The 27,411-nt window shown below is 39.6% G+C and overlaps 1 protein-coding gene and 1 pseudogene across 11 annotated transcripts in view; one reads left to right on the top strand and one right to left on the bottom strand.

The window, feature by feature from the left end:
- Window positions 1–27,411, top strand: part of FSIP1 (fibrous sheath interacting protein 1) — a 210,588-nt gene that overhangs the window by 98,183 nt on the left and 84,994 nt on the right. The gene's annotated exons all lie outside the window — the stretch shown is intronic.
- Window positions 19,804–27,368, bottom strand: LOC309651070 (cyclin-dependent kinase 4 pseudogene; annotated as a pseudogene). The gene has a single exon. The product of its transcript is annotated as a cyclin-dependent kinase 4 pseudogene (transcript).

Genomic DNA, 27,411 nt, shown 5'->3' with positions numbered 1-27,411 from the left:
TAGGATAAAGTCCTAAGTGGAATTGCTGAGTCAGAGTATATGTAGAAAGAGTTTGGCTCTCGGTCGCCAAATTACCCTCCAAAGATGATGTTTAATTTATACATGCACTAACAGTGTTCTGGAGTGCTAGATCTATGCCTATAGTGTTATCATTAAAAAAATTTGTTGCCAGTCTGTTAGTTTAAAGCGGTATCATTGCTTTAGTTTGCATTTTTTGGTTACTAGTGAATTTGGACATGTTTTCAAATATTTATTGGCAGTTTGTATTTCTTCTTTGGTGAATTTTCTATTTATATATTCATTTTTAAGGATTAAGGTGTTTTTCTTTTCTTTTTAATATGTTGCTATCTTTATATATTTAGAACACATACTCTTTGTTACATGTTATAGACCTATTTCCAAAATGTTAAATTATACTTACTGTTTTCCAGTTTTTAAAAAAGTTTGCAAGGTGCTGTTTTTCTAGCTTATTATCGTGTGGAGTCATCTGTGAGAAGTATATGTGGGTTGTTGCAACTTGCTTTGTGTTTCTTGAAATGATACATCAAAAGTATTTATATCCTTTCATGTTGAAGCCCTGCATCTTTTCTAGAGTATGTTTTGAGTACATTGTGTCAAGGAAATCACCATCTAATTATGTTCCTGCTAAAGCGTCTGTTATTGACTTTGAAGTTTGCTGCTAATCTCTTCTTAGCTACATTTCTTTGGATCTAAGTTTTAGATAAGCAGTGGCAAGTGAAAACATAGAAGAATGTAATTTCTTTTCTTGAGGGAGTGTACTTTTAATATTTTAATTTAATGTTAAAAACAGAATTAGCCAACACCATTTTTATTTTTATTTATTCTATCTCTACATTATATGAAAACGCACATAATCAACATCAATGGTCTGAGATTATCCTTCAGAATATTTTCTGAGCTGGTTATTCAAGCAATGTACAGGCGTTAGTAAAGTCTTTAACAACGTATTAAGATTTGACAGACCTGTTAACTGATACTGTATCACGTACTTGAATGTTGAATGGTCTTATGCAAAAAAGATATGGTAACTAGGTGATGGGATGGAGATGGTAGCTAATGCTATGGTTGGAACCATTTTGCAACATATATCAATCAACACATTTGTGTACCTTAAACATATACAACGTTATATGTCAATTATATCTCAGTAAAGCTGGGGAACCAAAAACTTTTGAAATACTTAGTAAAAAGTAGGGCTTTTCATAGTTTGGAAAGTCTACCCCCTAATTGCTGTTTTTAGCTACTGTTACACTTTTGGGTATGAAAGTAACACGGTAACATTAAATTTGACTATGAAAGCTACTAATATATTAATATATTAAATTCATGTCCTAAGAATTTTAAATAGGGGACACAAGGCAAATAAATACATAAATAGTGGGAGAGTATAAACAATAATTTCAAGATTTTGAAGAATACAGTATAGAAGGTGGTATTTGATACTTTGGCAAATAGGAAAGAAAACTTTATAGGTAGGGCTTGAGTTCCTCAGAGAGAAGGAGGGGAATGGGACAAGTGGAGGAGGAACGATTGGATGCCACAAGGATACGGATGAGGATTGGCAGCCACGGAGGGCAGGCTCCAGGAATGGATCCTGATGTGGGGGTCAAGGACTAACCCTAGGCAGTCAGCTAGAACCTTATCAAAGTAGTGGGCTTGCATGACAAGATTGCATGCAATCTTTTTTCTTAGATTGCAGGCAATCTAAGAAAATGGGTAAAATGCTGAGATGTGCAAACATGAGAGGGGACAACATATGTGAAAGCAAGACAGAGAGCTCTAAAACCCTATGGTTCTATGAGTCTGTATGCTGGGAAAATGTAACCCTCACTGACCATGAATCTCTACTACAAATTTAAGGGAGAAGAATTGGGCTAAGGAAGAGAGATCGTGTAATTCATTATGATTTTTCTATGGTACCTAACTCACATTATGTATATTTTTAATTATTTGATTAGTTGACTAAAAATACCTTTGGAAACTGGGTCATAGTGTAATTCAAACTTTGTACATAATGTATTAAGACATAAACTTATGTAGTTTTTGAGAATTTTGTGTATATAATTTGGATCTTTTAAAAGTTGGCTTTGTTTTATAATGCTTGCTGGGTTTTAGCCATCCATTTTTAACCACATATTCCATTTAGACAAATTTCATAATTCTTAGAACTTTGATATTCTGACTTCTATATTCTTGACGCTGGATTGGGGAAGTCATGATGGTAACTCAGAGGAAATAGGGTGAGATCACAAGGGCTCAGTGGTCAAGATGGCTACATATTAAAATCTTTGAATCAGAGTGAAAAACAAGAAGACCACTCAGTGTCATTTGCAGAGCATCATTAGTCCCCTTGTTTTTGTAGTGCATTGTAGTTTGGAAAGTATTACTTTCCAAGGGACAAATAATACTTGTCCCTGTTGTTTGACTTGATCTTCATGACAGCCTTGCAGGTAGGTATAGTCATCACTACCTCTACTGTTGCAGGTGAGGACACCAAGACATGGGGCTTAGGTGACTTGCTTGTAACCCATATCTCCTGACTTCCGGGAAAGTTCTTTGAACATATATAGCCTCTGTCATCATTATTTGATCATAGCTCCCTAATTGGATGGTATCGGAAGGCAGTACTTTTGATTTTCTTCTTCTTTGTATGTGCCATACTATTTCAGGCTTAGTGGAATAGGTATTCAAATATTTGAATGAATCCTTTTTCCCAAGAAAGGTAATAATACAGCCCTACCTTAAATAGATTGTTAAAATCTGCCTTACTCTGGCAGATGTTTTGAAAAAAATTAGATACAGGGGTAGATCAACAGCCACACACTTAGCTCGATTCCTTTGGAGAGATTTATTGCAGCGGTTAAGCGTGCAGAATCAAGTGGGCAGACAAATCTTTTAATTAGCCCTTGATCATGGAGCTTACCTCATTCATTTCCTAGATCTGCAAGGGCACAAAGAGAGGTTGTTTCAAATAATTTTCATACTGTTTTTGTGGCTCATATACTTGACTGTTCAGGAGCTACTAGACCATAAAATCCAGCCAGTGAGAGCATTGGAAGTCCCAGAGCTCAAAGGTTTATTAAGTGGTGTGAAGCTCTATTGTTTTGTGCATGTGTTAAATAATTGCTGTCAGTGCAAGACTGTTAAAAATTCCCAGCTAGTAATAACACGAATAGTACTTTATGGCTTCAAAAGGAGATAAAAGAAATTTCTTATTCAGCATTTTGGCGGCATCACAGCAGATGTCAGTTTTGTTATTGTGAGGACTTTACTTTTGGCAGATGCTCTCCCTTCTGGCAACAGAGCTCTAATTACCATATAAATTAAGCTGGGAAATGAGCGGAGGGCACAAAGCCCGGCCCCTTCTGCTTATACCCACTTTGTGAGGGCTGCAGTGCCAAGCAGGCAGAACGGGGGCCCATGTGGTGGAGAGGGCTCCACCTCCCCTTTCTTTCCATTCAGATTGATTAGAGGAACATTAAGCTGCTTAGCTGCTGTGCAAACACAAGGATCATTCTTTCTTTTTCTCTCTCTCTTTTTTTTTTTTAACCCAGGGTCGTCTCTCCAACAGTATTCCATGAATTAGCCTAATCCATCCTGCTTTAATTCAGAGGCACTAATTATATTTCAGCATACATTCTTACACACTAAATTATAAGTATCCTTACTTTAATCAGTTGTAACTAGTCCTTAAATTGAGGGTTTAGTACTTTCCTTTTATGGGATAACAGGCTTTGCTGTTTTATGTGATGGGGTTAGACCCTTTAGGACTTAAGATGTGGATGATGCATTATTATTATTATTCTTTTTTCCTAAAGAGCTCGGTATTTTCTTCTAGCCAGAGTGTAATTCAAAACTTTATAATGTCCTTTTAAAATCTGTAAAATGGTGTTTGATGCTTAGGTAGATTTGGGATGTGAACAAATAACCACAATTTGTAGGGACATAATTATAATACAGATGAATAATGGTTTATAGTTGCAAAGCATTTCCCATGTAAATTATCTTGTTTGTTGTTTAAATAACCCTCAACATGGGCGATATAGGGATTCATATGTGGTGAGTGCTGCGGGCCACACAGTTAGTTGGTAGCATAGAATGGAAGGCTCATCTCACTTTGGGATGTTCTTTCCTCCCACTGTATGCTGCTTATTGACTGGAGGTTCCCCCCACTGTTAAGCTTACATACTTACAAAGTTCCTGATGAAATGACCCTTCCTATCAGCGTTCTTTATTTGTATTTTTATTAGGCTTGGTAGAAAATCATCACAATTTGTACCACTTAAAGAGAACCACCTGTGAACATTCAGCAAAATTTTACATTTTACTCACACCATAAAGTAAGAAACCGTAGTTTTTATTCTTCGGCTATTCTGGTTTCTTAAAACAATTATGCTTTAAAAAATATGTATCATAGGGTTTTAAGCGTCATTAGAAAATTATAAAGAAGACAGTCTGATGACTATCCCCTTGAGAACCGGCTATTCAGAGTGGTTAAGAGAACTACAGCGACTTCCTGTCTTCACAATAGGGCTGGGTAAGAACCACATCAGTTGAGAGATATATCAATTTCCTGTCCAGTGTCCCCCCCTCCCCCCATGAAAAAACTGTACACCCATTGATCCTTTCTGCTATCTTACCTCATTGGGATTTCTCCTCTTTAATAGATGAGACTGGGTGGAAATGACCTTGACTTGTCAAGGTCAGAGACTCATCCTGGAACTTAACTTCTTGAAGGAGAGTATTCAGCCATGGCAATCTCAGGCAGAGCTACTTGGTCACTGGACACTGCTCAGAGATCACTGGCTAAGGGACAAGAAGGGGCTGAAATCCACTGGGCTCCATTTGCTAAGTCCTGCTCATTGGCACCTGCTGAGTTCACTTGGAGGAAGGGGAGACTTTCTCTCTCTCTCTTTTTCTTCCAGTTTTATTGAGATATAATTGACATACAGCACTGTATAAGTTTAAGGTGTGCAGCATAGTGATTTGGTTTGCATACATCGTGAAATGATGACCACAGTAAGTTTAGTGAACATTCATCATCGCATATAGACACAAAATAAAAAGAAAAAATATTGTTTCCTTGTGATGAAAACTCTTAGGATTTACTCACTTAAAAACATTCATATATAATATGCAGCAGTGTTAATTGTATTTGTCATGTTGTTACATCCCTAGTACTTCTTTATCTCATAACTGGAAGTTTGTACCTTTTGTCTGCCTTCATCCAATCCCCCCTCTCCCCGCAGTACACCTCTGGTAACTACAAATCTGATCTCTTTTTCTGTGAGTTTGTTTGTTTGTTTTTGAAGTATAATTGATCTACAACACTATGTTAGCTCCTGGTGCACAAGATAGTGTTTCAATATTTCCATACATCACACAATGATCACCATGATAAGGGAGCGACTTTCTCTTTACGTGAAAGGCTCTAGTCGGTGACCAAGCACCTCAGTGAGGTTGCTTCTACCTGGAGGGGCACCTTTTCCAATTTGTCCAAAGGCATCCTGTGTAGGTGCTGCTTGTTGATGAGACTCAGGGCAGGGGCAATTGAACACCGTCTACCTAGTCACCAAGGCTAGACACTTCACATCTTCTACTCTCTCTTTTCTTTTTTAACTTGGGTGAATTGTTCAGGCACATTGCTCTTTAAGTGGACATAGAAAGTCTCCCTTTCCTAAACACTTGACTGGACCCTATTAATTATGCAAATATAAGGCAAATAAGTAACCACTATTCTGGGAGAAGAGTGACAGGAAATTTGTGGCCGGACAACATCGCCACTGTTAGTATCCCTTCGTGTGCGCTGCAGTTTGCCGGCACAGGGACCAGCGAGTGTCCGGGAGGGAAGGGAACCAGACTCTAGCCCCTTTCTCTTTCGATTCACTTTTACCAAAACCTCTCTGATGGATTGATGTTGCCCCAGGTGAGGTCCCTCGGAAGGAAAGAATTCCACCGCGGAGGAAGGAGGAGGTTGACTTGGTGACCCAGGCTTAACGTTAGGGCTTTTGGAAGCTCGTGGGGGAGGTTCTGATGGCTGAGCTTGGGTCCGTGGCACAGCACTGGTCCTTGGACAGAGTATGTGAGTGAAGGTAAAACAGCAACGCCCTGGGGTCCCTTGTGTGAGGCACTGCTGTACTCTGTGCAGGGATCTACATCAGGGTTCATGGCAGCAGTGAACAAAAATGGCCCATTTGTGGCTTTACCAGCAGCCATGGCAGCTAGAAATCTGGACCCATCTTAGACTGATTAGACTTTCCAGTTTCTTTCAGGCTGACGTTTGGAAGCAGGACAGGCCACAGACGTTCTGAACAATTTGGGGTTAGGGATTGGGGAGTAGCTTCTAGAGGGAGATAGTGAAGTTGCTGCTAATACTGTGGCTGATGGGGTATCAGAAACAATGAACGGAAAAATAAGAGATGGGACTCTATTCTTTACCCACAGTTGTGAAGGGAGCCATATCAGGAGATTCTTCCACCTCGTTGTCTTTCCAGTCCTTCTTCTCTGCTTCACCACATTAAATGGCCAGTCTCTCCAGGCCATTTCCACACTGCTACAAGAATGATCTTTCTAGAGTGCAAATATGGTATGTTACATTCCTGCTTAACATCTTTTTTTAAAAAAATTTATTTATTTATTTATTTGGCTGCACCAGGTCTTAGTTGTGGCACGTGGGATCTAGTTCCCCTACCAGGTATTGAACCCGGACCCCCTGCATTGGGAGCTCGGAGTCTTAACACTGGACCACAAGGGAAGTCCCCTGCTTAACATCTTATAGTGGCCCTGTAACCTTTAGGATAAAATCCAGATTCTTTGGCTGGGTGTGAATGGACCTTCACTCCCTGGTCAGAGCCTCTCTTCCGGCCCATCTCTTGCAGTAGCTTCCTGTCTTCCCCGTGTACCCACTGCTATGAACGACTAGCCATTTTCCAAACATACAAAGCTTTTTCATGTGAGTCTTAGCACAGTTTATTCTTCCCCCTGCTTTTCACTTTCTCGTCCTTAAAGGCTTATTCAGATGTCACATCCCTTGTCAAGCTTTTCTCTCCACACGTCTGTTTTTCCCGTGAGGCTGTGGACAGGGACTATGTCTTACTTATTCATTTCAGAATGAATTTACCTGATACCTGGCCCACGCCCGGCAATGGTGGAGTCTATTAATTTTGTGAAATGAAGAATGAATATGGAGGCTAAGTGTTTGGTACGAATGGAACCCTCCCCAAGGACCTCTGAAATCATGCTAGATAGATTTGTCCTCAAGGCCCAATTCAAGGCCTCTTGCCTGCTCCATCTTGCAATCTAGGGCAAGTTACTCCATTCCCAAAGAGGAGGAATGCTGTTTTACTTTGAAACCCTGACTAGGCCACATTTTCTAGGGCTGAAGCTTTCATGTGCGACTGTATGCCGTTTTTCTCTTTCTTTTTTCCACTGGCAGGAGTTGTGTGGGAGTGACTTATTTGGCATGGGAAGAGGCCTGGCCTGGTCCCTCCTCCTTCCTCTTTCTCTCTGTTTCATCCATCTTTCTCATCAGGAGGCAGGTAGATTCAGGGGCTGTGCTCTCTCCAGAGGTGGCCTGGAGTAAGTGGCAGTGGGCTTTGGATAGCTCTTCTCTTGCCTGTGGTCTGGCTCTATGGTGCCCTTTCCTGCCCTGCTGATGAACATTTCCTTCTGTCCCCATGCAGTGGTCAGCTCTCCTGGGGCTTGGATTAGGGCATGGCAGAATCATAGGGCAGGACTGTGCCCTGTTCTGTTTAGAAAAAGGCCTTTTTCATGGATCCATTCAGGTCTCAGCTAACATGAAATTGTGCAATTTGCACACGGTAACTTCCTCCAAGGATCTCTTAGATTGGGCCAAGACAGGATTTTCTAAATCATCGGAAAAACTCTACTGCGAACCATCTGAATCCAACCCTGAGAGCCTAATGTAATGCTGGGTTTTTTGTTTTTTGTTTTTTTTGGGTGAAGTAGAAAAGGATAGCTTTATCGCTTTGCCAGGCAAAAGGGGAAACAGCAGGCTCCTGCCTTGAAAAACTATGTGTCCCAACCAGGGAGGATTTTTTTTTTTTGCATATTAAATTTGTTTATTTCTTATCGTACTTGACATCTCATACTATATACCAAAACTGTCAGACTAAAATGTCTTTTGTAAATCATTGTGCTCTTTTGGAGTTAAGATACCTAAAGTAAGAAATATTAATCTGGAATGGGTCAGGTCCTGACAGCCTAAGTAAATGATCTTTTTTTTTTTTGAATTTTTGAATTTTATTTTATTTATTTTTTTATACAGCAGGTTCTTATTAGTTGTCCATTTTATACATATTAGTGTATATATGTCAATCCCAATCTCCCAATTCATCCCACAAACACCCCCCCGCCACTTTCCCCCCTTGGTGTCCATACATTTGTTCTCTACATCTGTGTCTCAATTTCTGCCCTGCAAACCGGTTCATCTGTACCATTTTCTAGGTCCCACATATATGCGTTAATATACGATATTTGTTTTTCTCTTTCTGACTTACTTTACTCTGTATGACAGTCTCTAGATCCATCCATGTCTCTACAAATGACCCAATTTCGTTCCTTTTTATGGCTGAGTCATATTCCTTTGTATATATGTGCCACATCTTCTTTATCCATTTGTCTGTCGATGGGCATTTAAGTTGCTTCCATGACCTGGCTGTTGTAAATAGTGCTGCAGTGAACATTGGGGTGCATGTGTCTTTTTGAATTATGGTTTTCTCTGGGTATATGCCCAGTAGTGAGTGGGATTGCTGGGTCTTATGGTACTTCTATGTTTAGTTTTTTAAGGAACCTCCATGCTGTTCTCCATAGTGGCTGTATCAATTTACATTCCCACCAACAGTGCAAGAGGGTTCCCTTTTCTCCACACCCTCTCCAGCATTTGTTGTTTGTAGATTTTCTGATGATGCCCATTCTAACTGGTGTGAGGTGATACCTCATTGCAGTTTTGATTTGCATTTCTCTAATAATTAGTGATGTTGAGCAGCTTTTCATGTGCTTCTTGGCCATCTGTACGTCCTCTTTGGAGAAATGTCTATTTAGGTCTTCTGTCCATTTTTGGATTGGGTTGTTGTTTTTTTAATATTGAGCTGCATGAGCTGTTTATACATTTTGGAGATTAATCCTTTGTCCACTGATTCATTTGCAAATATTTTCTCCCATTCTGATGGTTGTCTTTTCGTCTTGTTTGTAGTTTCCTTTGCTGTGCAAAAGATTTTAAGTTTCATTAGGTCCCATTTGTTTATTTTTGTTTTTATTTCCATTACTCTAAGAGGTGGATCAAAAAAGATCTTGCTGTGATTTATGTCAAAGAGTGTTCTTCCTATGTTTTCCTCTAAGGGTTTGATAGTGTCCGGTCTTACATTTAGGTCTCTAATACATTTTGAGTTTATTTTTGTGTATGGTGTTAGGGAGTGTTCTAATTTCATTCTTTTACATGTAGCTGTCCAGTTTTCCCAGCACCATTTATTGAAGAAACTGTCTTTTCTGCATTGTATATCCTTGCCTCCTTTGTCATGGATTAGTTGACCGTAGGTGTGTGGGTTTATCTCTGGGCTTTCTATCCTGTTCCATTGATCTATATTTCTGTTTTTGTGCCAGTACTATATTGTCTTGATTACTGTAGCTTTGTAGCATAGTCTGAAGTCAGGGAGTCTGATTCCTCCAGCTCTGCTTTTTTCCCTCAAGACTGCTTTGGCTATTTGGGGTCTTTTGTGTCTCCATTCAAATTTTAAGATTTTTTTGTTCTAGTTCTGTAAAAAATGCCATTGGCAATTTGATAGGGGTTAAATTGAATCCGTATATTGCGTTGGGTAGTATAGTCATTTTCACAATGTTGATTCTTCCAAGCCAAGAACATGGTTTATCTCTCCATCTATTTGTATCATCTTTAATTTCTTTCATCAGTGTCTTATAGTTTTCTGCATACAGGTCTTTTGTCTCCCTAGGTAGGTTTATTCCTAGGTATTTTATTCTTTTTGTTGCCATGGTAAATGGGAGTGTTTCCTTAATTTCTCTTTCAGATTTTTCATCATTTGTATTTAGGAATGCAAGATTTCTGTGCATTAATTTTGTATCCTGCAACTTTACCAAATTCATTGATTAGCTCTAGTAGTTTTCTGGTGGCATCTTTAGGATTCTCTGTGTGTAGTATCATATCATCTGCAAACAGTGACAGTTTTACTTCTTCTTTTCCATTTTGTTTTCCTTTTATTTCTTTTTCTTCTCTGATTGCTGTGGCTAGACTTCCAAAACTATATTGAATAATAGTGGTGAGAGTGGACATCCTTGTCTTGTTCCTGATCTTAGAGGAAATGCTTTCAGTTTTTCACTGTTGAGAATGATATTTGCTGTGGGTTTGTCGTATATGGCCTTTATTATGTTGAGGTCGGTTCCCTCTATGCCGACTTTCTGGGGAGTTTTTATCATAAATGGGTGTTGAATTTTGTCAAAAGCTTTTTCTGCATCTGTTGAGAGGATCATATGGTTTTTGTTCTTCAGTTTGTTAATATGGTGTATCACAATGATTGATTTGCATATTTTGAAGAATCCTTGCATCCCTGGGATAAATCCCACTTGATCATGGTGTATGATCCTTTTAATGTGTTGTTGGACTCTGTTTGCTAGTATTTTGTTGAGGATTTTTGCATCTATATTCATCAGTGATATTGGTCTGTAATTTTCTTTTTTTGTAGTATCTTTGTCTGGTTTTGGTATCAGGGTGATGGTGGCCTCATAGAATGAGTTTGGGGGTTTTCCTTCCTCTGCAATTTTTGGAAGAGTTTGAGAAGGATGGGTGTTAGCTCTTCTCTAAATGTTTGATGGAATTCACCTGTGAAGCCATCTGGTCCTGGGCTTTTGTTTGTTGGAAGATTTTTAGTCACAGTTTCAATTTCATTACTTGTGATTGGTCTGTTCATATTTTCTATTTCTTCCTGGTTCAGTCTTGGAAGGTTATACCTTTCTAAGAACTTGTCCATTTCTTCCAGGTTGTCCATTTTATTGGCATAGAGTTGCTTGTAGTAGTCTCCTAGGATGCTTTGTATTTCTTCACTGTCTGTTGTAACTTCCCTTTTTCATTTCTAATTTTATTGATTAGAGTCCTCTCCCTCTTTTTCTTGATGAGTCTGGCTAATGGTTTATCAATTTTGTTTATGTTCTCAAAGATCCAGCTTTTGCTTTTATTGATCTTTGCTATTGTTTTCTTTGTTTCTATTTCATTTATTTCTGCTCTGATCTTTATGATTTCTTTCCTTCTACTAACTTTGGATTTTGTTTGTTCTTCTTTCTCTAGTTCCTTTAGGTGTAAGTTTCGATTGTTTATTCGAGATTTTTCTTGTTTCTTGAGGTAGGCTTGTATTGCTATAAATTTCCCTCTTAGAACTGCTTTTGCTGCATCCCATAGGTTTTGGATCGTCATGTTTTCTTTGTCAGTTGTCTCTAGGTATTTTTTGATTTCCTGTTTGATTTTTTCATGATCTCTTGGTTATTTAGTAACATATTGTTTAGCTTCCATGTGTTTGTGTTTTTTATGGTTTTTTTCCCTGTAACTGATTTCTAATCTCATAGCGTTGTGGTCAGAAAAGATGCTAGATATGATTTCAACTTTCTTAAATTTACTGAGGCTTGATTTATGACCCACGATGTGATCTGTCCTGGAGAATGTTCCATGTGCACTTGAGAAGAAAGTGTGATCTGGTGTTTTTTGGATGGAATGTCCTAAAAATATCAATTAAATCTATCTGGTCTGTTGTGTCATTTAAAGCTTGGGTTTCCTTATTAATTTTCTTTTTGAGTGATCTGTCCATTGGTGTAAGTGAGGTGTTAAGGTCCCCCACTATTATTGTGTTGCTGTCGATTTCCTCTTTTAGAGCTGTTAGCAGTTGCCTTATGTATTGAGGTGCTCCTATGTTGGGTGCATATATATTTGCAATTGTTATATCTTCTTGGATTGATCCCTTGATCATTATGTATTGTCCTTCCTTGTCTCTTGTAACATTCTTTATTTTAAAGTCTATTTTATCTGATAGGAGTATTGCTACTCCAGCTTTCTTTTGATTTCCATTTGCCTGGAATATCTTTTTCCATCCCCTCACTTTCAGTGTGTATGTGTCCCTAGGTCTGAAGTGGGTCTCTTGTAGACAGCATATATATGGGTCTTGTTTTTTGTTTGTTTTTTAAAAAATTAATTAATTAATTAATTTGTTTTTGGCTGCGTTGGGTGTTCGTTGCTGCGCGCGGGCTTTCTGTAGTTGTGGCAAGCGAGGGCTACTCTTCATTGCAGTGCATGGGCTTCTCATTGCGGTGGCTTCTCCTGTTGCAGAGCACAGGCTCTAGGCACGCGGGCTTCAGTAGTTGTGGCACGTGGGCTCAGTATTTGTGGCTCGCGGACTCCAGAGCACAGGCTCAGTAGTTGTGGCACATGGGCTTAGTTGCTCTGCGGCATGTGGGATCTTCCTGGACCAGGGCTCGAACCCGTGTCCCCTGCATTGGCAGGCGGATTCTTAACCACTGCACCACCAAGGAAGTCCCTAGGTCTTGTTTTTGTATCCATTCAGCAAGCCGGTGTCTTTTGGTTGGAGCATTTAATCCATTCACATTTAACGAAATTATCGATATGTATGTTCCTATTACCAGTTTCTTAATTGTTATGGGTTTGTTTTTGTAGGTCCTTTTCTTCTCTTGTGTTTCCCACTTAGAGAAGTTCCTTTAACATTTGTTGTAGAGCTGGTTTGGTGGTGCTGAATTCTCTTAGCTTTTGATTGGCTGTAAAGCTTTTGATTTCTCCATCAAATCTGAATGAGATCCTTGCCGGCTCGAGTAATCTTGGTTGTAGGTTCTTCCCTTTCATCACTTTAAATGTCATGCCACTCCCTTCCGGCTTGCAGAGTTTCTGCTGAGAAAGCAGCTGTTAACCTTATGGGAGTTCCCTTGTATGTTATTTGTTGTTTTTCCCTTGTTGCTTTCAATAATTTTTCTTCTTCTTTAATTTTTGTCAATTTGATTACTATGTGTATTGGCATGTTTCTCCTTGGATTTATCCTGCCTCGGACTGTCTGCGCTTCCTGGACTTGGGTGGCTATTTCCTTTCACATGTTAGGAAAGTTTTCAACTATAATCTTTTCATATATTTTCTCGGGTCCTTTCTCTCTCTCTTCTCCTTCTGGGACCCCTATAATGTGAATGTTCTTATGTTTAATGTTGTCCCAGAGGTCTCTTATGCTGTCTTCATTTCTTTTCATTCTTTTTTCTTTATTCGATTCCACGGCAGAGAATTGCACCATTCTGTCTTCCAGGTCACTTACCCGTTCTTCTGCCTCAGTTATTCTTCTGTGGATTCCTTCTAGTGTATTTTTCAATTCATTTATTATTGTTCATCTGTTTGTTTGTTCTTTAATTCTTCTAGGTGTTTGTCCTTTAATTCTTCTAGGTCTTTGTTAAATATTTCTTGCATCTTCTCGATCTTTGCCTCCCTTCTTTTTCCGAGGTCCTGGATCATCTTCACTATCATTATTCTGAATTCTTTTTCTGGAAGATTACCTATCTCCATTTCATTTAGTTGTTTTTCTGGGGTTTTATCTTGTTCCTTCATCTGGTACATAGCCCTCTGCCTTTTCATGTTGTGTATCTTTCTGTGAATGTGGTTTTTGTTCCACAGGCTGCAGGATTGTAGTTCTTGCTTCTGCTGTCTGCCCTCTGGTGGATGAGGCTATCTAAGAGGCTTGTGCACGTTTCCTGATTGGAGGGACTGGTGGTGGGTAGAGCTGGGTGTTGCTGTGGTGGGCAGAGCTCAGTAAAACTTTAATCTGCTTGTCTGCTGATGGGTGGGGCTGGGTTCCCTCCCTGTTGGTTGTTTGGCCTGAGGCAACCCAACACTGGAGCCTACCTGGGCTCTTTGGTGGGGCTAATGGCGGACTCTGGGAGGGCTCACGCCAAGGAGTACTTCCCAGAACTTCTGCTGCCAGTGTCCTTGTCCTCACGGTGAGCCACAGCCACCTCCATCTCTTCAGGAGACACTCCAACACTAGCAGGTAGGTCTGGTTCGGTCTCCTATGGGGTCACTGCTCCTTCCCCTGGGTCCTGATGTGCACACTACTTTGTGTGTGCCCTCCAAGAGTGGAGTCTCTGTTTCCCCCAGTCCTGTCAAAGTCCTGGAGTCAATCCTGCTAGGCTTCAAAGTCTGATTCTCTAGGAATTCCTCCTCTTGCTGCCGGACCCTCAGGTTGGGAAGCCTGACGTGAGGCTCAGAACCTTCACTCCAGTGGGTGGACTTCTGTGGTATAAGTGTTCTCCAGTTTGTAAGTCACCCACCCAGCAGTTATGGGATTTGATTTTATTGTGAATGCGCCCCTCCTACCATCTCATTGTGGCTTCTCCTTCATCTTTGGATGTGGGGTATCTTTTTTGGTGAGTTCCAGTGTCTTCCTGTCAATGATTGTTCAGCAGTTAGTTGTGATTCTGGTGCTCTCACAAGAGGGAGTGAGCGCACATCTTTCTACTCCACCATATTGAACCGGTAATCTCCCACACAGGGATTTTTATGCAGAAGTTTGCCTTAAAAGATATTTATGACAAAAAAGAAAAGAAATTCCTCCCAATTCTATATTGTGATGTTGGAATGATACGTTACCAAAGAGAGAAGGATACAGAATACGATTTCATATTTACAGTTTGGTGAGATAGTCTTTGATGACTGTAAACCAAAGCGTTATCTGTAGGAAGTTACAGGAAGCATTTTTAATTAAAAATATGCTTTCTAAATTTGTTTTTGTCTGTTTTCTTTATTGAAGTGAGGCAACTGGTTTTGTATTTTGCACTGCTAATATTTTGGGAAAGCCATAATAAAGGAGGAAATAAGGTTTTGAGATGAAAGAAACGGTGTGGAGGTGCCACCTAGTGGTCACATCATCGTGTCTGTATTCTCCTTCTTGCCAGTGGTAATTGGAAGTCAGTGGAGGGTTGCTTGGTAGAGTTGGGGTTTCCTGGAGGATCTCTTTAAGATATAAGTGGTGAATCGATTAGCATATTGTTGTCTTGATAGGATAATGTTTTTCCCTTCGTTTTATGGTCACTAAAATTATCCTGCTCCAAATTCATTATTTAAAATAACTTGTATTAGCTGGATGGTTTTTGTTATCCTTTTTGCTAGTGTTAACTAATTATGCCAGCAAGATTTGAGTTATACTTGAAAATCATAGCTTCGTGACTTTTTCACCATTTCGTTGAAATGATCTGACATGTGAACATACAGAAGACATGTCGTGTGTCTGGAGTGTATTGCGGGACCTAACCGAAGTCTGGATGATGGCCAAGTGCTGTGAAATTTCATTAAAAGTCTTTCTTCTTCTTTTAGGATTAATCTGTCTTTAGAATAATTCCATAGAAGAAAAAGATCAATGGGAAAACTCATCTTTTAGAATTTTTTTTTCAGATTAGCTGTGTTCAGCAAGCACATACCTCATTAGAAAGATAGCCTCTACTGTTAGACAGTTGACTGTACTAATTTCTTTTCTTTACCCTTAAACCACGTGTAATCCAGAATCATGTCAAATATTGAAGTTTTTCAAAACAAACTGCTAGTGATAGAGATCTTAAGAGTGATCAAAATTCCCAGAGATGTATTTTATCTCCTCAGTGACGAGTAATCTTTGAAAGTTCCTCTGTTCGTGTGTATGATAGGGGGAGGGAGTTAGGGGTTGGGGAGGAATGTTTGCAGTAAAGGACTGTTACTGGGTTATAAAACAAATTTTCTCAGGATGATTTTTACTTTATTAGTATTGTTTTGGTATCTATTTTGGGCAGTATTTGCACAAAGAATCTTAACATCTGATTAGGTACTAACATTTTGTCTTTTACACATGAATAGTGGTTGTGGTTTTTTTGTCAAGGAAATTCTCATGGTGGAATTAAATAAAACATTAAAGAAACAACAGGAGAGCTCTTCAGAACAACGTAGACTTTAGCTAAAAACTTCCCGAAAGATGCTCTCTGAGATTTGCAAAGACAGCCCAGATAACACACCAGTCACTTAGATTGTAAAATGTCTACTGCATGGGGGTCATTGCTGAGAAGAATACAAAAGTATGTATGATGGAGTCTGTGTTCTCAAGGTCCTAGTAAGAGGCAGTATTGAGACAAGTGTGGAGCCAAATTGTCTGTGTTTGAGTCCCTGCTCTGTCCCTTACTAGTAGTGTGACTTTTGAGAAGTTACTTGACCTCTCTCTGCCTCAGTTTCTTCCTCTGTGAGTGGAGATAATAAGAACTGACCTTGTAGGGTTGAATGGAAAGTTCTTAGGACAGTGCCTGGATATATGGGGACTCAGTCCACATCGGGTGTTCTCATCTCATCATCTGGTGAGGAAGCCAAAGCGTAGGCATCATACACAAGAGGACACTTCAACACTGTATTTGATCAAGTAGGAAATTGTTAGGACCATTTACTAGAATGGTTCACAAAAGACAAACCAGTATGAGCTAGGATATTTTAGAAAGGGAGGAAATAGGAATAGAACTGAGTTTTGAACACTTCAAAAAAAAAAAGATCTGAAGCCAGTTTTTCCTATTCAGATTTCAGTTGTGGAGAATTATGATTCTTTTTTTTTTTTAACATCTTTATTGGAGTATAATTGCTTTACAATGGTGTGTTAGTTTCTGCTTTATAACAAAGTGAATCAGTTATACATATACATATATCCCCCTATATCTTCCCTCTTGCGTTTCCCTCCCTCCCACCCTCCCTATCCCACCCTTCTAGGTGGTTACAAAGCACTGAGCTGATCTCCCTCTGCTATGCGGCTGCTTCCCACTAGCTATCTATTTTACATTTGGTAGTGTATATATGTCCATGACACTCTTTCACTTTGTCCCAGCTTACACTTACCATTCCCCCTCCCCGTGTCCTCAAGTCCATTCTCTAGTAGGTCTGTGTCTTTATTTCTGTCCTGCCCCTAGGTTCTTCATGACCATTTTTTTTTTTTTTTTAGATTCCATATATATGTATTAGCATACGGTATTTGTTTTTCTCTTTCTGACTTACTTCACTCTGTATGACAGACTCTAGGTCCATCCACCTCACTACAAATAACTCAATTTCGTTTCTTTTTATGGCTCAGTAATATTCCATTGTATATATGTGCCACATCTTCTTTATCCATTCATCTGTCGATAGACACTTAGATTGTTTCCATGCCCTGGCTATTGTAAATAGAGCTGCAATGAGCATTGTGGTACATGACTCTTTTTGAATTATGGTTTTCTCAGGGTATACGCCCAGTAGTGGGATTGCTGGGTTGTATGGTATTTCTATGTTTAGTTTTTTAAGGAACCTCCATGCTGTTCTCCATAGTGGCTGTATCAATTTACATTCCCACCAACAATGCAAGAGGGTTCCCTTTTCTCCACACCCTCTCCAGCATTTATTGTTTGTAGATTTTTTGATGATGGCCATTCTGACTGGTGTGAGATGATATCTCATTGTAGTTTTGATTTGCATTTCTCTAATGATTAGTGATGTTGAGCATCCTTTCATGTGTTTGTTGGCAATCTGTATATCTTCTTTGGAGAAATGTCTATTTAGGTCTTCTGCCCGTTTTTGGATTGGGTTGTTTGTTTTTTTGATATTGAGCTGCATGAGCTGCTTGTAAATTTTGGAGATTAATCCTTTGTCAGTTGCTTCATTTGCAAATATTTTCTCCCATTCTGAGGGTTGTCTTATCGCCTTGTTTAAGTTTTCCTTTGCTGTACAAAAGCTTTTAAGTTTCCTTAGGTCCCATTTGTTTATTTTTGTTTTTATTTCCATTTCTTAGGAAGTGGGTCAAAAAGGATCTTGCTGTGATTTATGTCAAAGAGTGTTCTGCCTATGTTTTCCTCTAAGAGTTTGATAGTGTCTGGCCTTACATTTAGGTCTTTAATCCATTTTGAGTTTATTTTTGTGTATAGTGTTAGGGAGTGTTCTAATTTCATTCTTTTATATGTAGCTGTCCAGTTTTCCCAGCACCACTTATTGAAGGGGCTGTCTTTTCTCCACTATATATTCTTGCCTCCTTTATCAAGGATAAGGTGACCGTATGTGCATGGGCTTATCTCTGGGCTTTATATCCTGTTCCATTGATCTATATTTCTGTTTTTGTGCCAGTACCATACTGTCTTGATTACTGTAGCTTTGTAGTATAGTCTGAAGTCAGGGAGCCTGATTCCTCCAGCTCGTTTTTTCTTCTCAAGATTGCTTTGGCTATTTGGGGTCTTTTGTGTTTCCATACAAATTGTGAAATTTTTTGTTCTAGTTCTGTGAAAAATGCCATTGGTAGTTTGATAGTGATTGCATTGAATCTGTAGATTGCTTTGGGTAGTAGAGTCATTTTCACAATGTTGATTCTTTCAATCCAAGAACATGGTATATCTCTCCATCTGTTTGTATCATCTTTAATTTCTTTCATCAGTGTCTTATAATTTTCTGCATCAGTGGGAGGGATCTGTGAAGGAGGAAAGGTTTCCACACACTAGGAAGCCCCTTTGCGGGCAGAGACTGCGGGTGGCAGAGGGGGGAAGCTTCAGAGCCATGGAGGAGAGCGCGGCAACTGGTGTGCGGAGGGCAAAGCAGAGAGATTCCCGCACAGAGGATCTGTCCTGACCAGCACTCACCAGCCGGAGAGGCTTGTCTGCTCACCCGCCAGGATGGGCGGGGCCTGGGAGCTGAGGCTCGGGCTTCAGAGGTTGGATCCCAGGCAGAGGACTGGGATTGGCTGAGAGAACACAGCCTGAAGGGACTAGTGCGCCACAGCTAGCTGGGAGGGAGTCCGGGAAAAAGTCTGGAGCTGCGGAAGAGGCAAGAGACATTTTCTTGCCTCTTTGTTTCCTGGTGTGTGAGGAGAGGGGATTAAGAGCGCCACTTAAAAGAGCTCCAGAGATGGGCACGAGCCGCGGCTATCAGTGCCGACCCCAGAGATGGGCATGAGATGCTAAGACTGCTGCTGCTGCAGCCACCAAGAAGCCTGTGAGCAAGCACAGATCACTATCCACACCTCCCCTTCCGGGAACCTGTGCAGCCCACCACTGCCAGGGTCCCGTGACCCAGGGACAACTTCCCCGGGAGAACGCATGGCGCGCCTCAGGCTGTTGCAATGTCATGCCGGCTTCTGCCGCCGCAGACTCACCCCACACTCTGCACCCCTCCCTCCCCTCGGCCTGAGTGAGCCAGAGCCCTCGAATCAGCTGCTCCTTTAACCCCGTCCTGTTTGAGTGAAGAACAGACACCCTCAGGCGACCTACACGCAGAGGTGGGGCCAAATCCAAAGCTGAACCCCAGGAGCTGTGCGAACAAAGAAGAGAAAGGGAAACCTCTCCCAGCAGCCTCAGGAGCAGCGGATTAATCTCCACAATCATTTTGATGTACCCTCCATCTGTGGAATACCTGAATAGACAGCGAATCATCCCAAATTGAGGAGGTGGACTTTGGGAGCAACAATATATATATATTTTTTCCTTTTTCTCTTTTTGTGAGTGTGTATGTGTATGCTTCTGTGTGTGATAGCTCTGCTTTTACCATTTGTCCTAGGGTTCTGTCTGTCCTTTTTTTTTTTTTTTTTTTTGTATAGTTTTTAGCGCTTGTTATCATTGGTGGAATTGTTTTTTGGTTTGGTTGCTCTCTTCTTTATTTTTTTTAATTACTTAAAAAAATTTTTCTTTAATAATTATTTTTTATTTTAATAACTTTATTTTATTTTATCTTCTTCTTTCTTTCTTTGTTTCTTTTTTTTTTCTCCCTTTTATTCTGAGCCGTGTGGATGACAGGCTCTTGGTGCTCCAGCCAGGCGTCAGGGCTGTGCCTCTGAGGTGGGAGAGCCAACTTCAGGACACTGGTCCACAAGAGACCTCCCAGCTCCACGTAATATCAAACAGTGAAAATCTTCCAGAGATGTCCATCTCAACGCCAAGACCCAGCTCCACTCAACGACCAGCAAGCTTCAGTGCTGGACATCCTATGCCAAACAATTAGCAAGGCAGGAACACAACCCCACCCATTAGCAGAGAAGCTGCCTAAAATCATAATAAGGCCACAGACACCCCAAAACACACCACCAGACGTGGACGTGCCCACCAGAAAGACAAGATCCAGCCTCATCCACCAGAACACAGGCACTAGTCCCCTCCACCAGGAAACCTACACAACCCACTGGACCAACCTTAGCCACTGGGGGGCAGACACCAAAAACAACGGGAACTACGAACCTGCAGCCTGGGAAAAGGAGACCCCAAACACAGTAAGATAAGCAAAATGAGAAGACAGAGAAACACACAGCAGATGAAGGAGCAAGGTAAAAACCCACCTGACCTAACAAATGAAGAGGAAATAGGCAGTCTACCTGAAAAAGAATTCAGAATAATGATAGTAAAGATCTTCCAAAATCTTGGAAATAGAATGGAGAAAATACAAGAAATGTTTAACAAGGGCCTAGAAGAACTAAAGAGCAAACAAACAATGATGAACAACACAGTAAATGAAATTAAAAATTCTCTAGAAGGGATCAATAGCAGAATAACTGAGATAGAAAAATGGAGAAGTGACCTGGAAGATAAAGTAGTGGAAATAACTACTGCAGAGCAGAATAAAGAAAAAAGAATGAAAAGAATTGAGGACAGTCTCAGAGACCTCTGGGACAACATTAAATGCACCAACATTCGAATGATAGGGGTCCCAGAAGAAGAAGAGAAAAAGAAAGGGACTGAGAAAATATTTGAAGAGATTATAGTTGAAAACTTCCCTAATATGGGAAAGGAAATAGTTAATCAAGTCCAGGAAGCACAGAGAGTCCCATACAGGATAAATCCAAGGAGAAATACGCCAAGACACATATTAATCAAACTATCAAAGATTAGATACAAAGAATTATGATTCTTGATGCTGTGTCCTTCTGTAGGGCTAAGGACAAAAAGTAAGCTCTCCCCTTGTTTCTTCATCATTCATTTTTCATTCATTGAGCAACGATTTATGGACTATGTCCTATGTGCCAGGCACTGTGCTTGGCACTGGGGAATCCAGTGGGGAGGAAGGCAGACAAGAATCACTGCTGTAGTTTTTGTTCTCCAACCTTTTAAATAATTTTTCCCATGTGCCTCAGTGTGCTCTCTGGATTCCTCACGCTCAACTTTAAAAAATTTTTATGTTATAAAACCATTGACTGTGAAAATTTTCAAACACATACAAGATAGTCAGAGGAGTCTAATGAAAACCCAGGTACCCATTACCCATCCTCAGCTTCAACGTTTATCATATCTATGACCCCCTTCCTGACCCTATGCCTGTAGGAGTTATTTTAAAGCAAATCCAAGACATCATGTCATTTCACCCATAAATACTCAGTATGAGTCTCTAATTGATAAGGGTTATTAAGAAATATAACCACTGTGCCATTATCCACCTAACAAAATTAAGAATAATTTCTTAATATTAAATTATCTCAAAGATATTTAAATTTTTTTAAAGTTTAAATTAACATACAGAAAAATGGACATTTTTGGTGTAAGGTCCCATGAATTTTAACACATGTAAGAATACAGAACAGTTCCATTGCTTCCCCAAACTCTCCATGCTATCCGTTTGTAGTTACACTCTTCCCACATCTGTAGGAGAACACCATATAAATGGAATAATGTGGCATATATTCTTGTGTCTGGTTTCTTTTGCTCAGCATAACGCCTTTGAAATTCATTCAAGTTGCATGTATCTATAGTTTTTTCCCTTTTATTGCTATATTCCATTGTATGAAATACAATGAATAGTTTTCCATTGTATGGATGTACCATAGTTTGTCCATTTATCTGTTGAAGGATATTTGGGCTATTTCCAATTTTTGGCAGTAATCAATAGAACTATTATAAACTTCGTATCCAGGTTTTTGTGTGAACATCAATTTTCATTTCTCTGAGATAAATGCTCAAAAGTGAATTGCTGAGTTGTTTGGTAAGTATATGTTTACATTTAGAAGAAACTGCAAAAACTGTTTTCCACAGTGGCTATACATTTTGCATTTCCCTTCAGTCATATATGATTGTTTGAATTGTTCCATAGTCTTTCCAGCACTTGGCATTGTTAGAATTTAAAATTTTAGCCATTCTAGTAGGTGTGTAGTGGTATATCATCATTGTTTTAATTTGCATTTTCCTGTGGCTAATGATGTTGAATGTATTTTCATGAGCCTGTTTACCATGTATACATCCCCTTTGGTGAAATGTTTGTCTTTTGCCCATTTTTTTAAGTTGGGCTGTTTATTTTCTTACTGTTGAGGTTTGAGAGTTCTTTAAATATTCTGTTTCCAAGTCCATTATCAGATAAAGGACTGATTTATCTTTTTTGCAAAATATTTTCTTCTACTTTGTTGGCTTGTCTTTTCATTCTCTTAACAGTGTCTTTTGCAGAGCAGAAAATTTTAATTTTGAGGTAGTTTTAATTTATCACTTTCTTCTTTTGGTGTCATGTCTAGAAATCTTTGCCTATCCCCAGGTCATGAAGATTTTCTTTTATGTTTTCTTTTAAAAGTTTTATAGTTTTACATTTTAACACTAGATATATGATCCATTTTGAGTTAATTTTGTTTTGTTTTGTTTTGTTGTTTTTCCTGTATAAAAAAGGATCCCAATATCAAGGTATAGGGAAGGGGAAGAACAAGGGACATACCCCTTGGTGTAAGGACACAGAAGGGGCAGGAGAAGGATAAGCCTCAAAAGGAGGGGTGGGAGGGGAATGTCATTAAGGCAGCAAAATATTCTCTGTAAAACATTGGGGGAGTCTCCAGAGCCTCAGGGATGAAGGCAGAGGTTGCCTTCTTAGTGGGGGACTCTCCACTCAAATGTTCAAAGGAAGGGAATGTTGGCTTCTCTTCTCTTGGTTCTGTTGCAACTATTCCGTCCGTGGCTCACTCTGGGTTACCTTCTGCCTTATGTAGATTAGAGTGCTGCAAGACTCGGAAGGCAGAGATTCACTTGTGTGGGTTAAAAGTCAGCATCTCCAGCAGCAGCTGTGCTCCAGACTCCTCCATCTCAGGTACCACCGACTGCACTGCGTGGGGCCCTCTGAGGGAAAAGGCTCCTGGGGGTAGAGACACATCTCGGGGCCAGTCATCCTCCGGGGGGCAGTTCAGTCAGGTCAAAGATTTTGCCTAACTGGTCAGCTTCAGAGTTTCCACAGAAGAGAGGCTTTCGACGAAACATCTCTGTGAAGGTACAGCCAACGCTCCACATGTCCACAGGGGTTGCATACGTAGACTGCAAAAGAACTTCTGGAGCACAGTACCAGAGTGTAACAACCACAGGTGTTAAGTGCCATCTGGTAGCTATAGATTCTGGCCAGGCCAAAGTCAGCCAGCTTGACTGTTCCACCACTTGTCACCAGAATGTTCTCTGGCTTCAGGTCTTGGTGAATGATGCAGTTGGCATGAAGGAAATCTAGGCCTCTTAGAAACTGGTGCATCAGACCCTTGATGGTCTCCACTGGCAAGCCTGGTGGGGGTGCCTTGTCTAGATATGTCCTTAGGTCTTCGTCCACATGCTCAAACACCAGGGTCACTTTGGTCTCCCGGTCAGTTCAGGCTGTGGCACAGACATCCATCAGCCAGACAACATTGGGATGCTCAAAAGCCTCCAGTCGCCACAATAAGCCACCCCACGAACTGTGCTGATGGGAAGGCCCCCTCCAGCACCTCCTCCACTGGGGACTCTTACACTCTTGAGGGCCACAGAGAAGCCACTGTGGCGATCATGGGCCTTATACACCGTCCCATAGGCACCAACACCAGTCTCAGCCACTGGCTCATATCGAGGGGTAGCCATTCTCAGACCAGAGGAGACCCTACAATCACAGAGACTCCTACCACCGAAATTCCTTCCACAGTTCGGATGGTAGGAGCCTCACCCCGTGTCTGGAGCTGCGGGGGCGGCCTGTTATTGGGGCCTCGGAGCTGGTTCCTGGCACCATACACTTGAGCTTGGTCCGGGGCGTCTGGCCGCTACGGGGCCGACCATAGACCTTGAATTAAATTTTATAAAAGGTACAAGGATTAGGTCAAGGTTCTTTTGCTTTTGCATATGGATGTCCATTTGTTCCAACACCATTTGCTGAGGACTGTTTTTTTTCCATTGAATTATTTTTACACTCTTTTCAAATATAACCTGGCCATATATGTGTGGATCTATTACTGGACTCTTTATTCTGTTCTATTGCTCTATTGTGTCTATCCCTTTGCCGGTACTGCACTGTCTTAATTACTGCAGCTTTATTGTAAGTCTTCAAATCAGGTCATGTGATTTCCCTAATTTTATTTTTCTTTTATCAAAATTATTTTGGCTATCCTAGTTCTTTTTTGTCTTTTCATATAAATTTTAGAATCAGCTTGTCTATATGTATAGAGAATCATGCTAGGATTTTGATTGAGGTTGCACAAATTTATAGATAAGTTTGGTGAGAACAGACATCTTTATTATGTTGAATCTTCCAATCCATCAACATGGTACACCTTTCTATTTATTTAAGTCTTTGATTTCTTTCAGCAGCATTTTGTAGTTTCAGTATATAGATCCTATACATACGTTTTTAGATTTATACTTAAGTATTCAGTTTTTTGGAACTATTATAAATGGTATGTTTTTTGGGATCTAGTTGTACCATGCTAGTATATATATAAATATGATTAATTTTTGTGTGTTGACTTTTATCTGGTGAACTTGCTAAACATCACTTATTAGTTCCAGGAGGGTTTTTTTGTTTCCTTCCTGGTACCATGGGGCTTTCTCCATAGTCAGTCATCCTGTCTGTGAATAGGAATAGTTTTATTTTTTAATTTCCAATCTTGTATACCTTTTATTTCTTCTTCTTGCCTTTTTTTCTTACACTGGCAAAAACTTCCAGTACAGTTTTGAATAGGGGTGGTGGACATTTCTGCTTTGTTTTTAATTTTGGGATTAAAGCATTCAATCTTTTACCATTAAATATGATTTTAGCTGCAGGTTTTATCTGGTTGAAGAAGTTCCCTTTTATTCCTGCTTTGCTGAGAGAGTTTTAAAATCAAGAATGGATGTTAAATTTTTCAAATGCTTGTCTATATCAATTGATGTGATTGTTATTATTATTTTTCCAGTAGACTGCTACTCTGGTAGATTACATTGGTTGGTTTTCGCCTATTGAACTAGTCTTGCATTCCCATGATAAACCTACTTGGTTGAGGTTCACGTCAAGTTTTGAAGTTCCAGCTGGAGATGTCTAATAAGGGATCAACTAGCAGAGAACATGTAGATAGACTTGTCTTTGGGCTGATATTTATACTGGAAATCAGTTGGCTATTTGGGCTGTTAACCACCCGATTAACTTCTGTTGACCTGCTCCCTGAGAACCCACCCAGTGAGCAACCATGCCTCTGCTGCTTATATACTTTACTTCTACCCCCATCTATGTACATATATTTGGTGTTGTTCTTTTTCCTTGCCGGTACTGGACCAGGACCTTTTATTTATTGGCCACTTCTAGGCATCTACTTCCTCCGTCTGTGCTTGGCATATCTAATTTATAGCAGAAGAGTTTGGGGATAAATTGTATTTTAAGAAACAAACATTTATTTTAATATAAACACATCTGTGATTAGAGTATTCAAATTTAAATGATATTAAGTAACTGTTTTCACTAATTTGGTCCTTTCATGAGGCAAGAAAACAATATGGATGTCTTGTCATATGTAGTCCTCTAAGATCTGATTTTAACTTGCAATTTATTTTGGAAGGTCATGGAAACAAACCAGAGCGTAATATAAATGTTTGCATGTGGTTAACATAGTTTGCTCGCCTCCCTGGGGGCTAAATTCCAAAGAATTTGTTTCTGTATTCTTGAATCTGGAGACAGTACAGCGATGCAGAGATCCTGTGAAAGCAAGCCCTCATCCAGGGAGCCTCGGAGTGCGTGGCCCCCCTGCTTGCCCCCTTCCTGGGAAGCAGTGAGGATGCCGTGGGTTGTGGTGTGAGCTCAGAGTGCTGCTTTCTGTTAGAACATAGTCTCAGTTTCTTTGAGCAAACCATTAATAGATGTCAAATTCACATCATAGGTTTTAGTTCCCAAGCAGTGTTAAAAGCAAACGTGTGGGGTTTTATATTTCCAGCTGCCTTTTTTTTTTTTCCGAAGTAAAATATGTAGGTTTTGGTTTTCAGCAGGCCACATTTCTAACAAAAACAGTTGGAACAAAATATGTTTTATAAGCATATAAAAATGTCAGACCGTAATGATTTTAGTGCTGCATATTTAAAAAATGGGTCACTAATATTTAAGATGTTAGTATCTGCAAAGAAAGTAAATTATGGAAAGTAAATGACAATATATCATTTATATAAAGGAGAAGGTGGTTGGAAACTAGTTCAGCAACCATATTGAGACCATTTTATTTCAGCTTCTATATAATATGCATGTCTTTCAGCTTTAAGTTATTTAAATTTTGGCCTTAAAATTATTAAACCTTTGTACTTGAAACTGGGCCCCAAAGTTTCAAAATCCCATCTGTGTTTGGAGACATAATTCATTATGTGAAAAAGTACCTTCTTTCCATGGTCTCACCAGAGAAAGCGTCTCAGTAGGTTCTGGTCCCCAAATCAGTTGTGTTTCCTTCTCATAGGTCCATTTCTATCATCTGATTGACATGTTGAGCTCCTTTTGCCCTGTCTGCTAGGAAGCTCAGAAAAAGATTCTTCAGCCCATTTCTAACAAGGCTACAGAACTTTTAGCCTATGCATTTGGCACACTGTCATTTTCATCTTATTTCTTTCACCTTTATTTTTCTTTTGCCTAATTTTTTTCACTTAACTCTCTTCCCTTGTTATGCTGTAGTTAGTGTTACAAGTTACTGTATATCCATATTGGAATTATATAGTTGGAAGTAGATTTTTATAAATCTGATTTCTTTTTCTTTGATCACTTCATCCATACATTACATTTTCCTAGCAGTTTGCCTTTTTTTTTTTTTTATGTAACTTAGACAATTACATATTCTTAAATGATAAAATTCCAAACAGGAAAATTCCTGGGACATATTTTAAGAAATCTTTACTGCCTTTTCAGATAATAAAAGTAATGCTAACTGGTTATAAAAACTTCAAACATCATAGAAATATACAATGTAGCAAATAAAGGTCTTCTATAATCTCCTCCTTCCAAAACAAAAACAAAAACAAAACTCAAAAAGCAAAACCCCAAACTGTTAACTATTTGGTGTATAGCTGTATGGCATGACTTTAAGTTGTATTATATTCGAGTGGCAGTGGGAACATTTTTTCCTCTGTGAATCTTGGCTATATAACTTTTTCTCATTTCTATGCTGATAACATATATATTTTTCCTTCTTC

Source organism: Balaenoptera physalus (assembly GCF_965194825.1).
Source record: "Balaenoptera physalus genome assembly, chromosome: 2".
NCBI lineage: Eukaryota > Metazoa > Chordata > Mammalia > Artiodactyla > Balaenopteridae > Balaenoptera > Balaenoptera physalus.
Note: the sequence above shows the minus strand (reverse complement) of the source record. Positions and strands in the feature narration are given on the sequence as shown.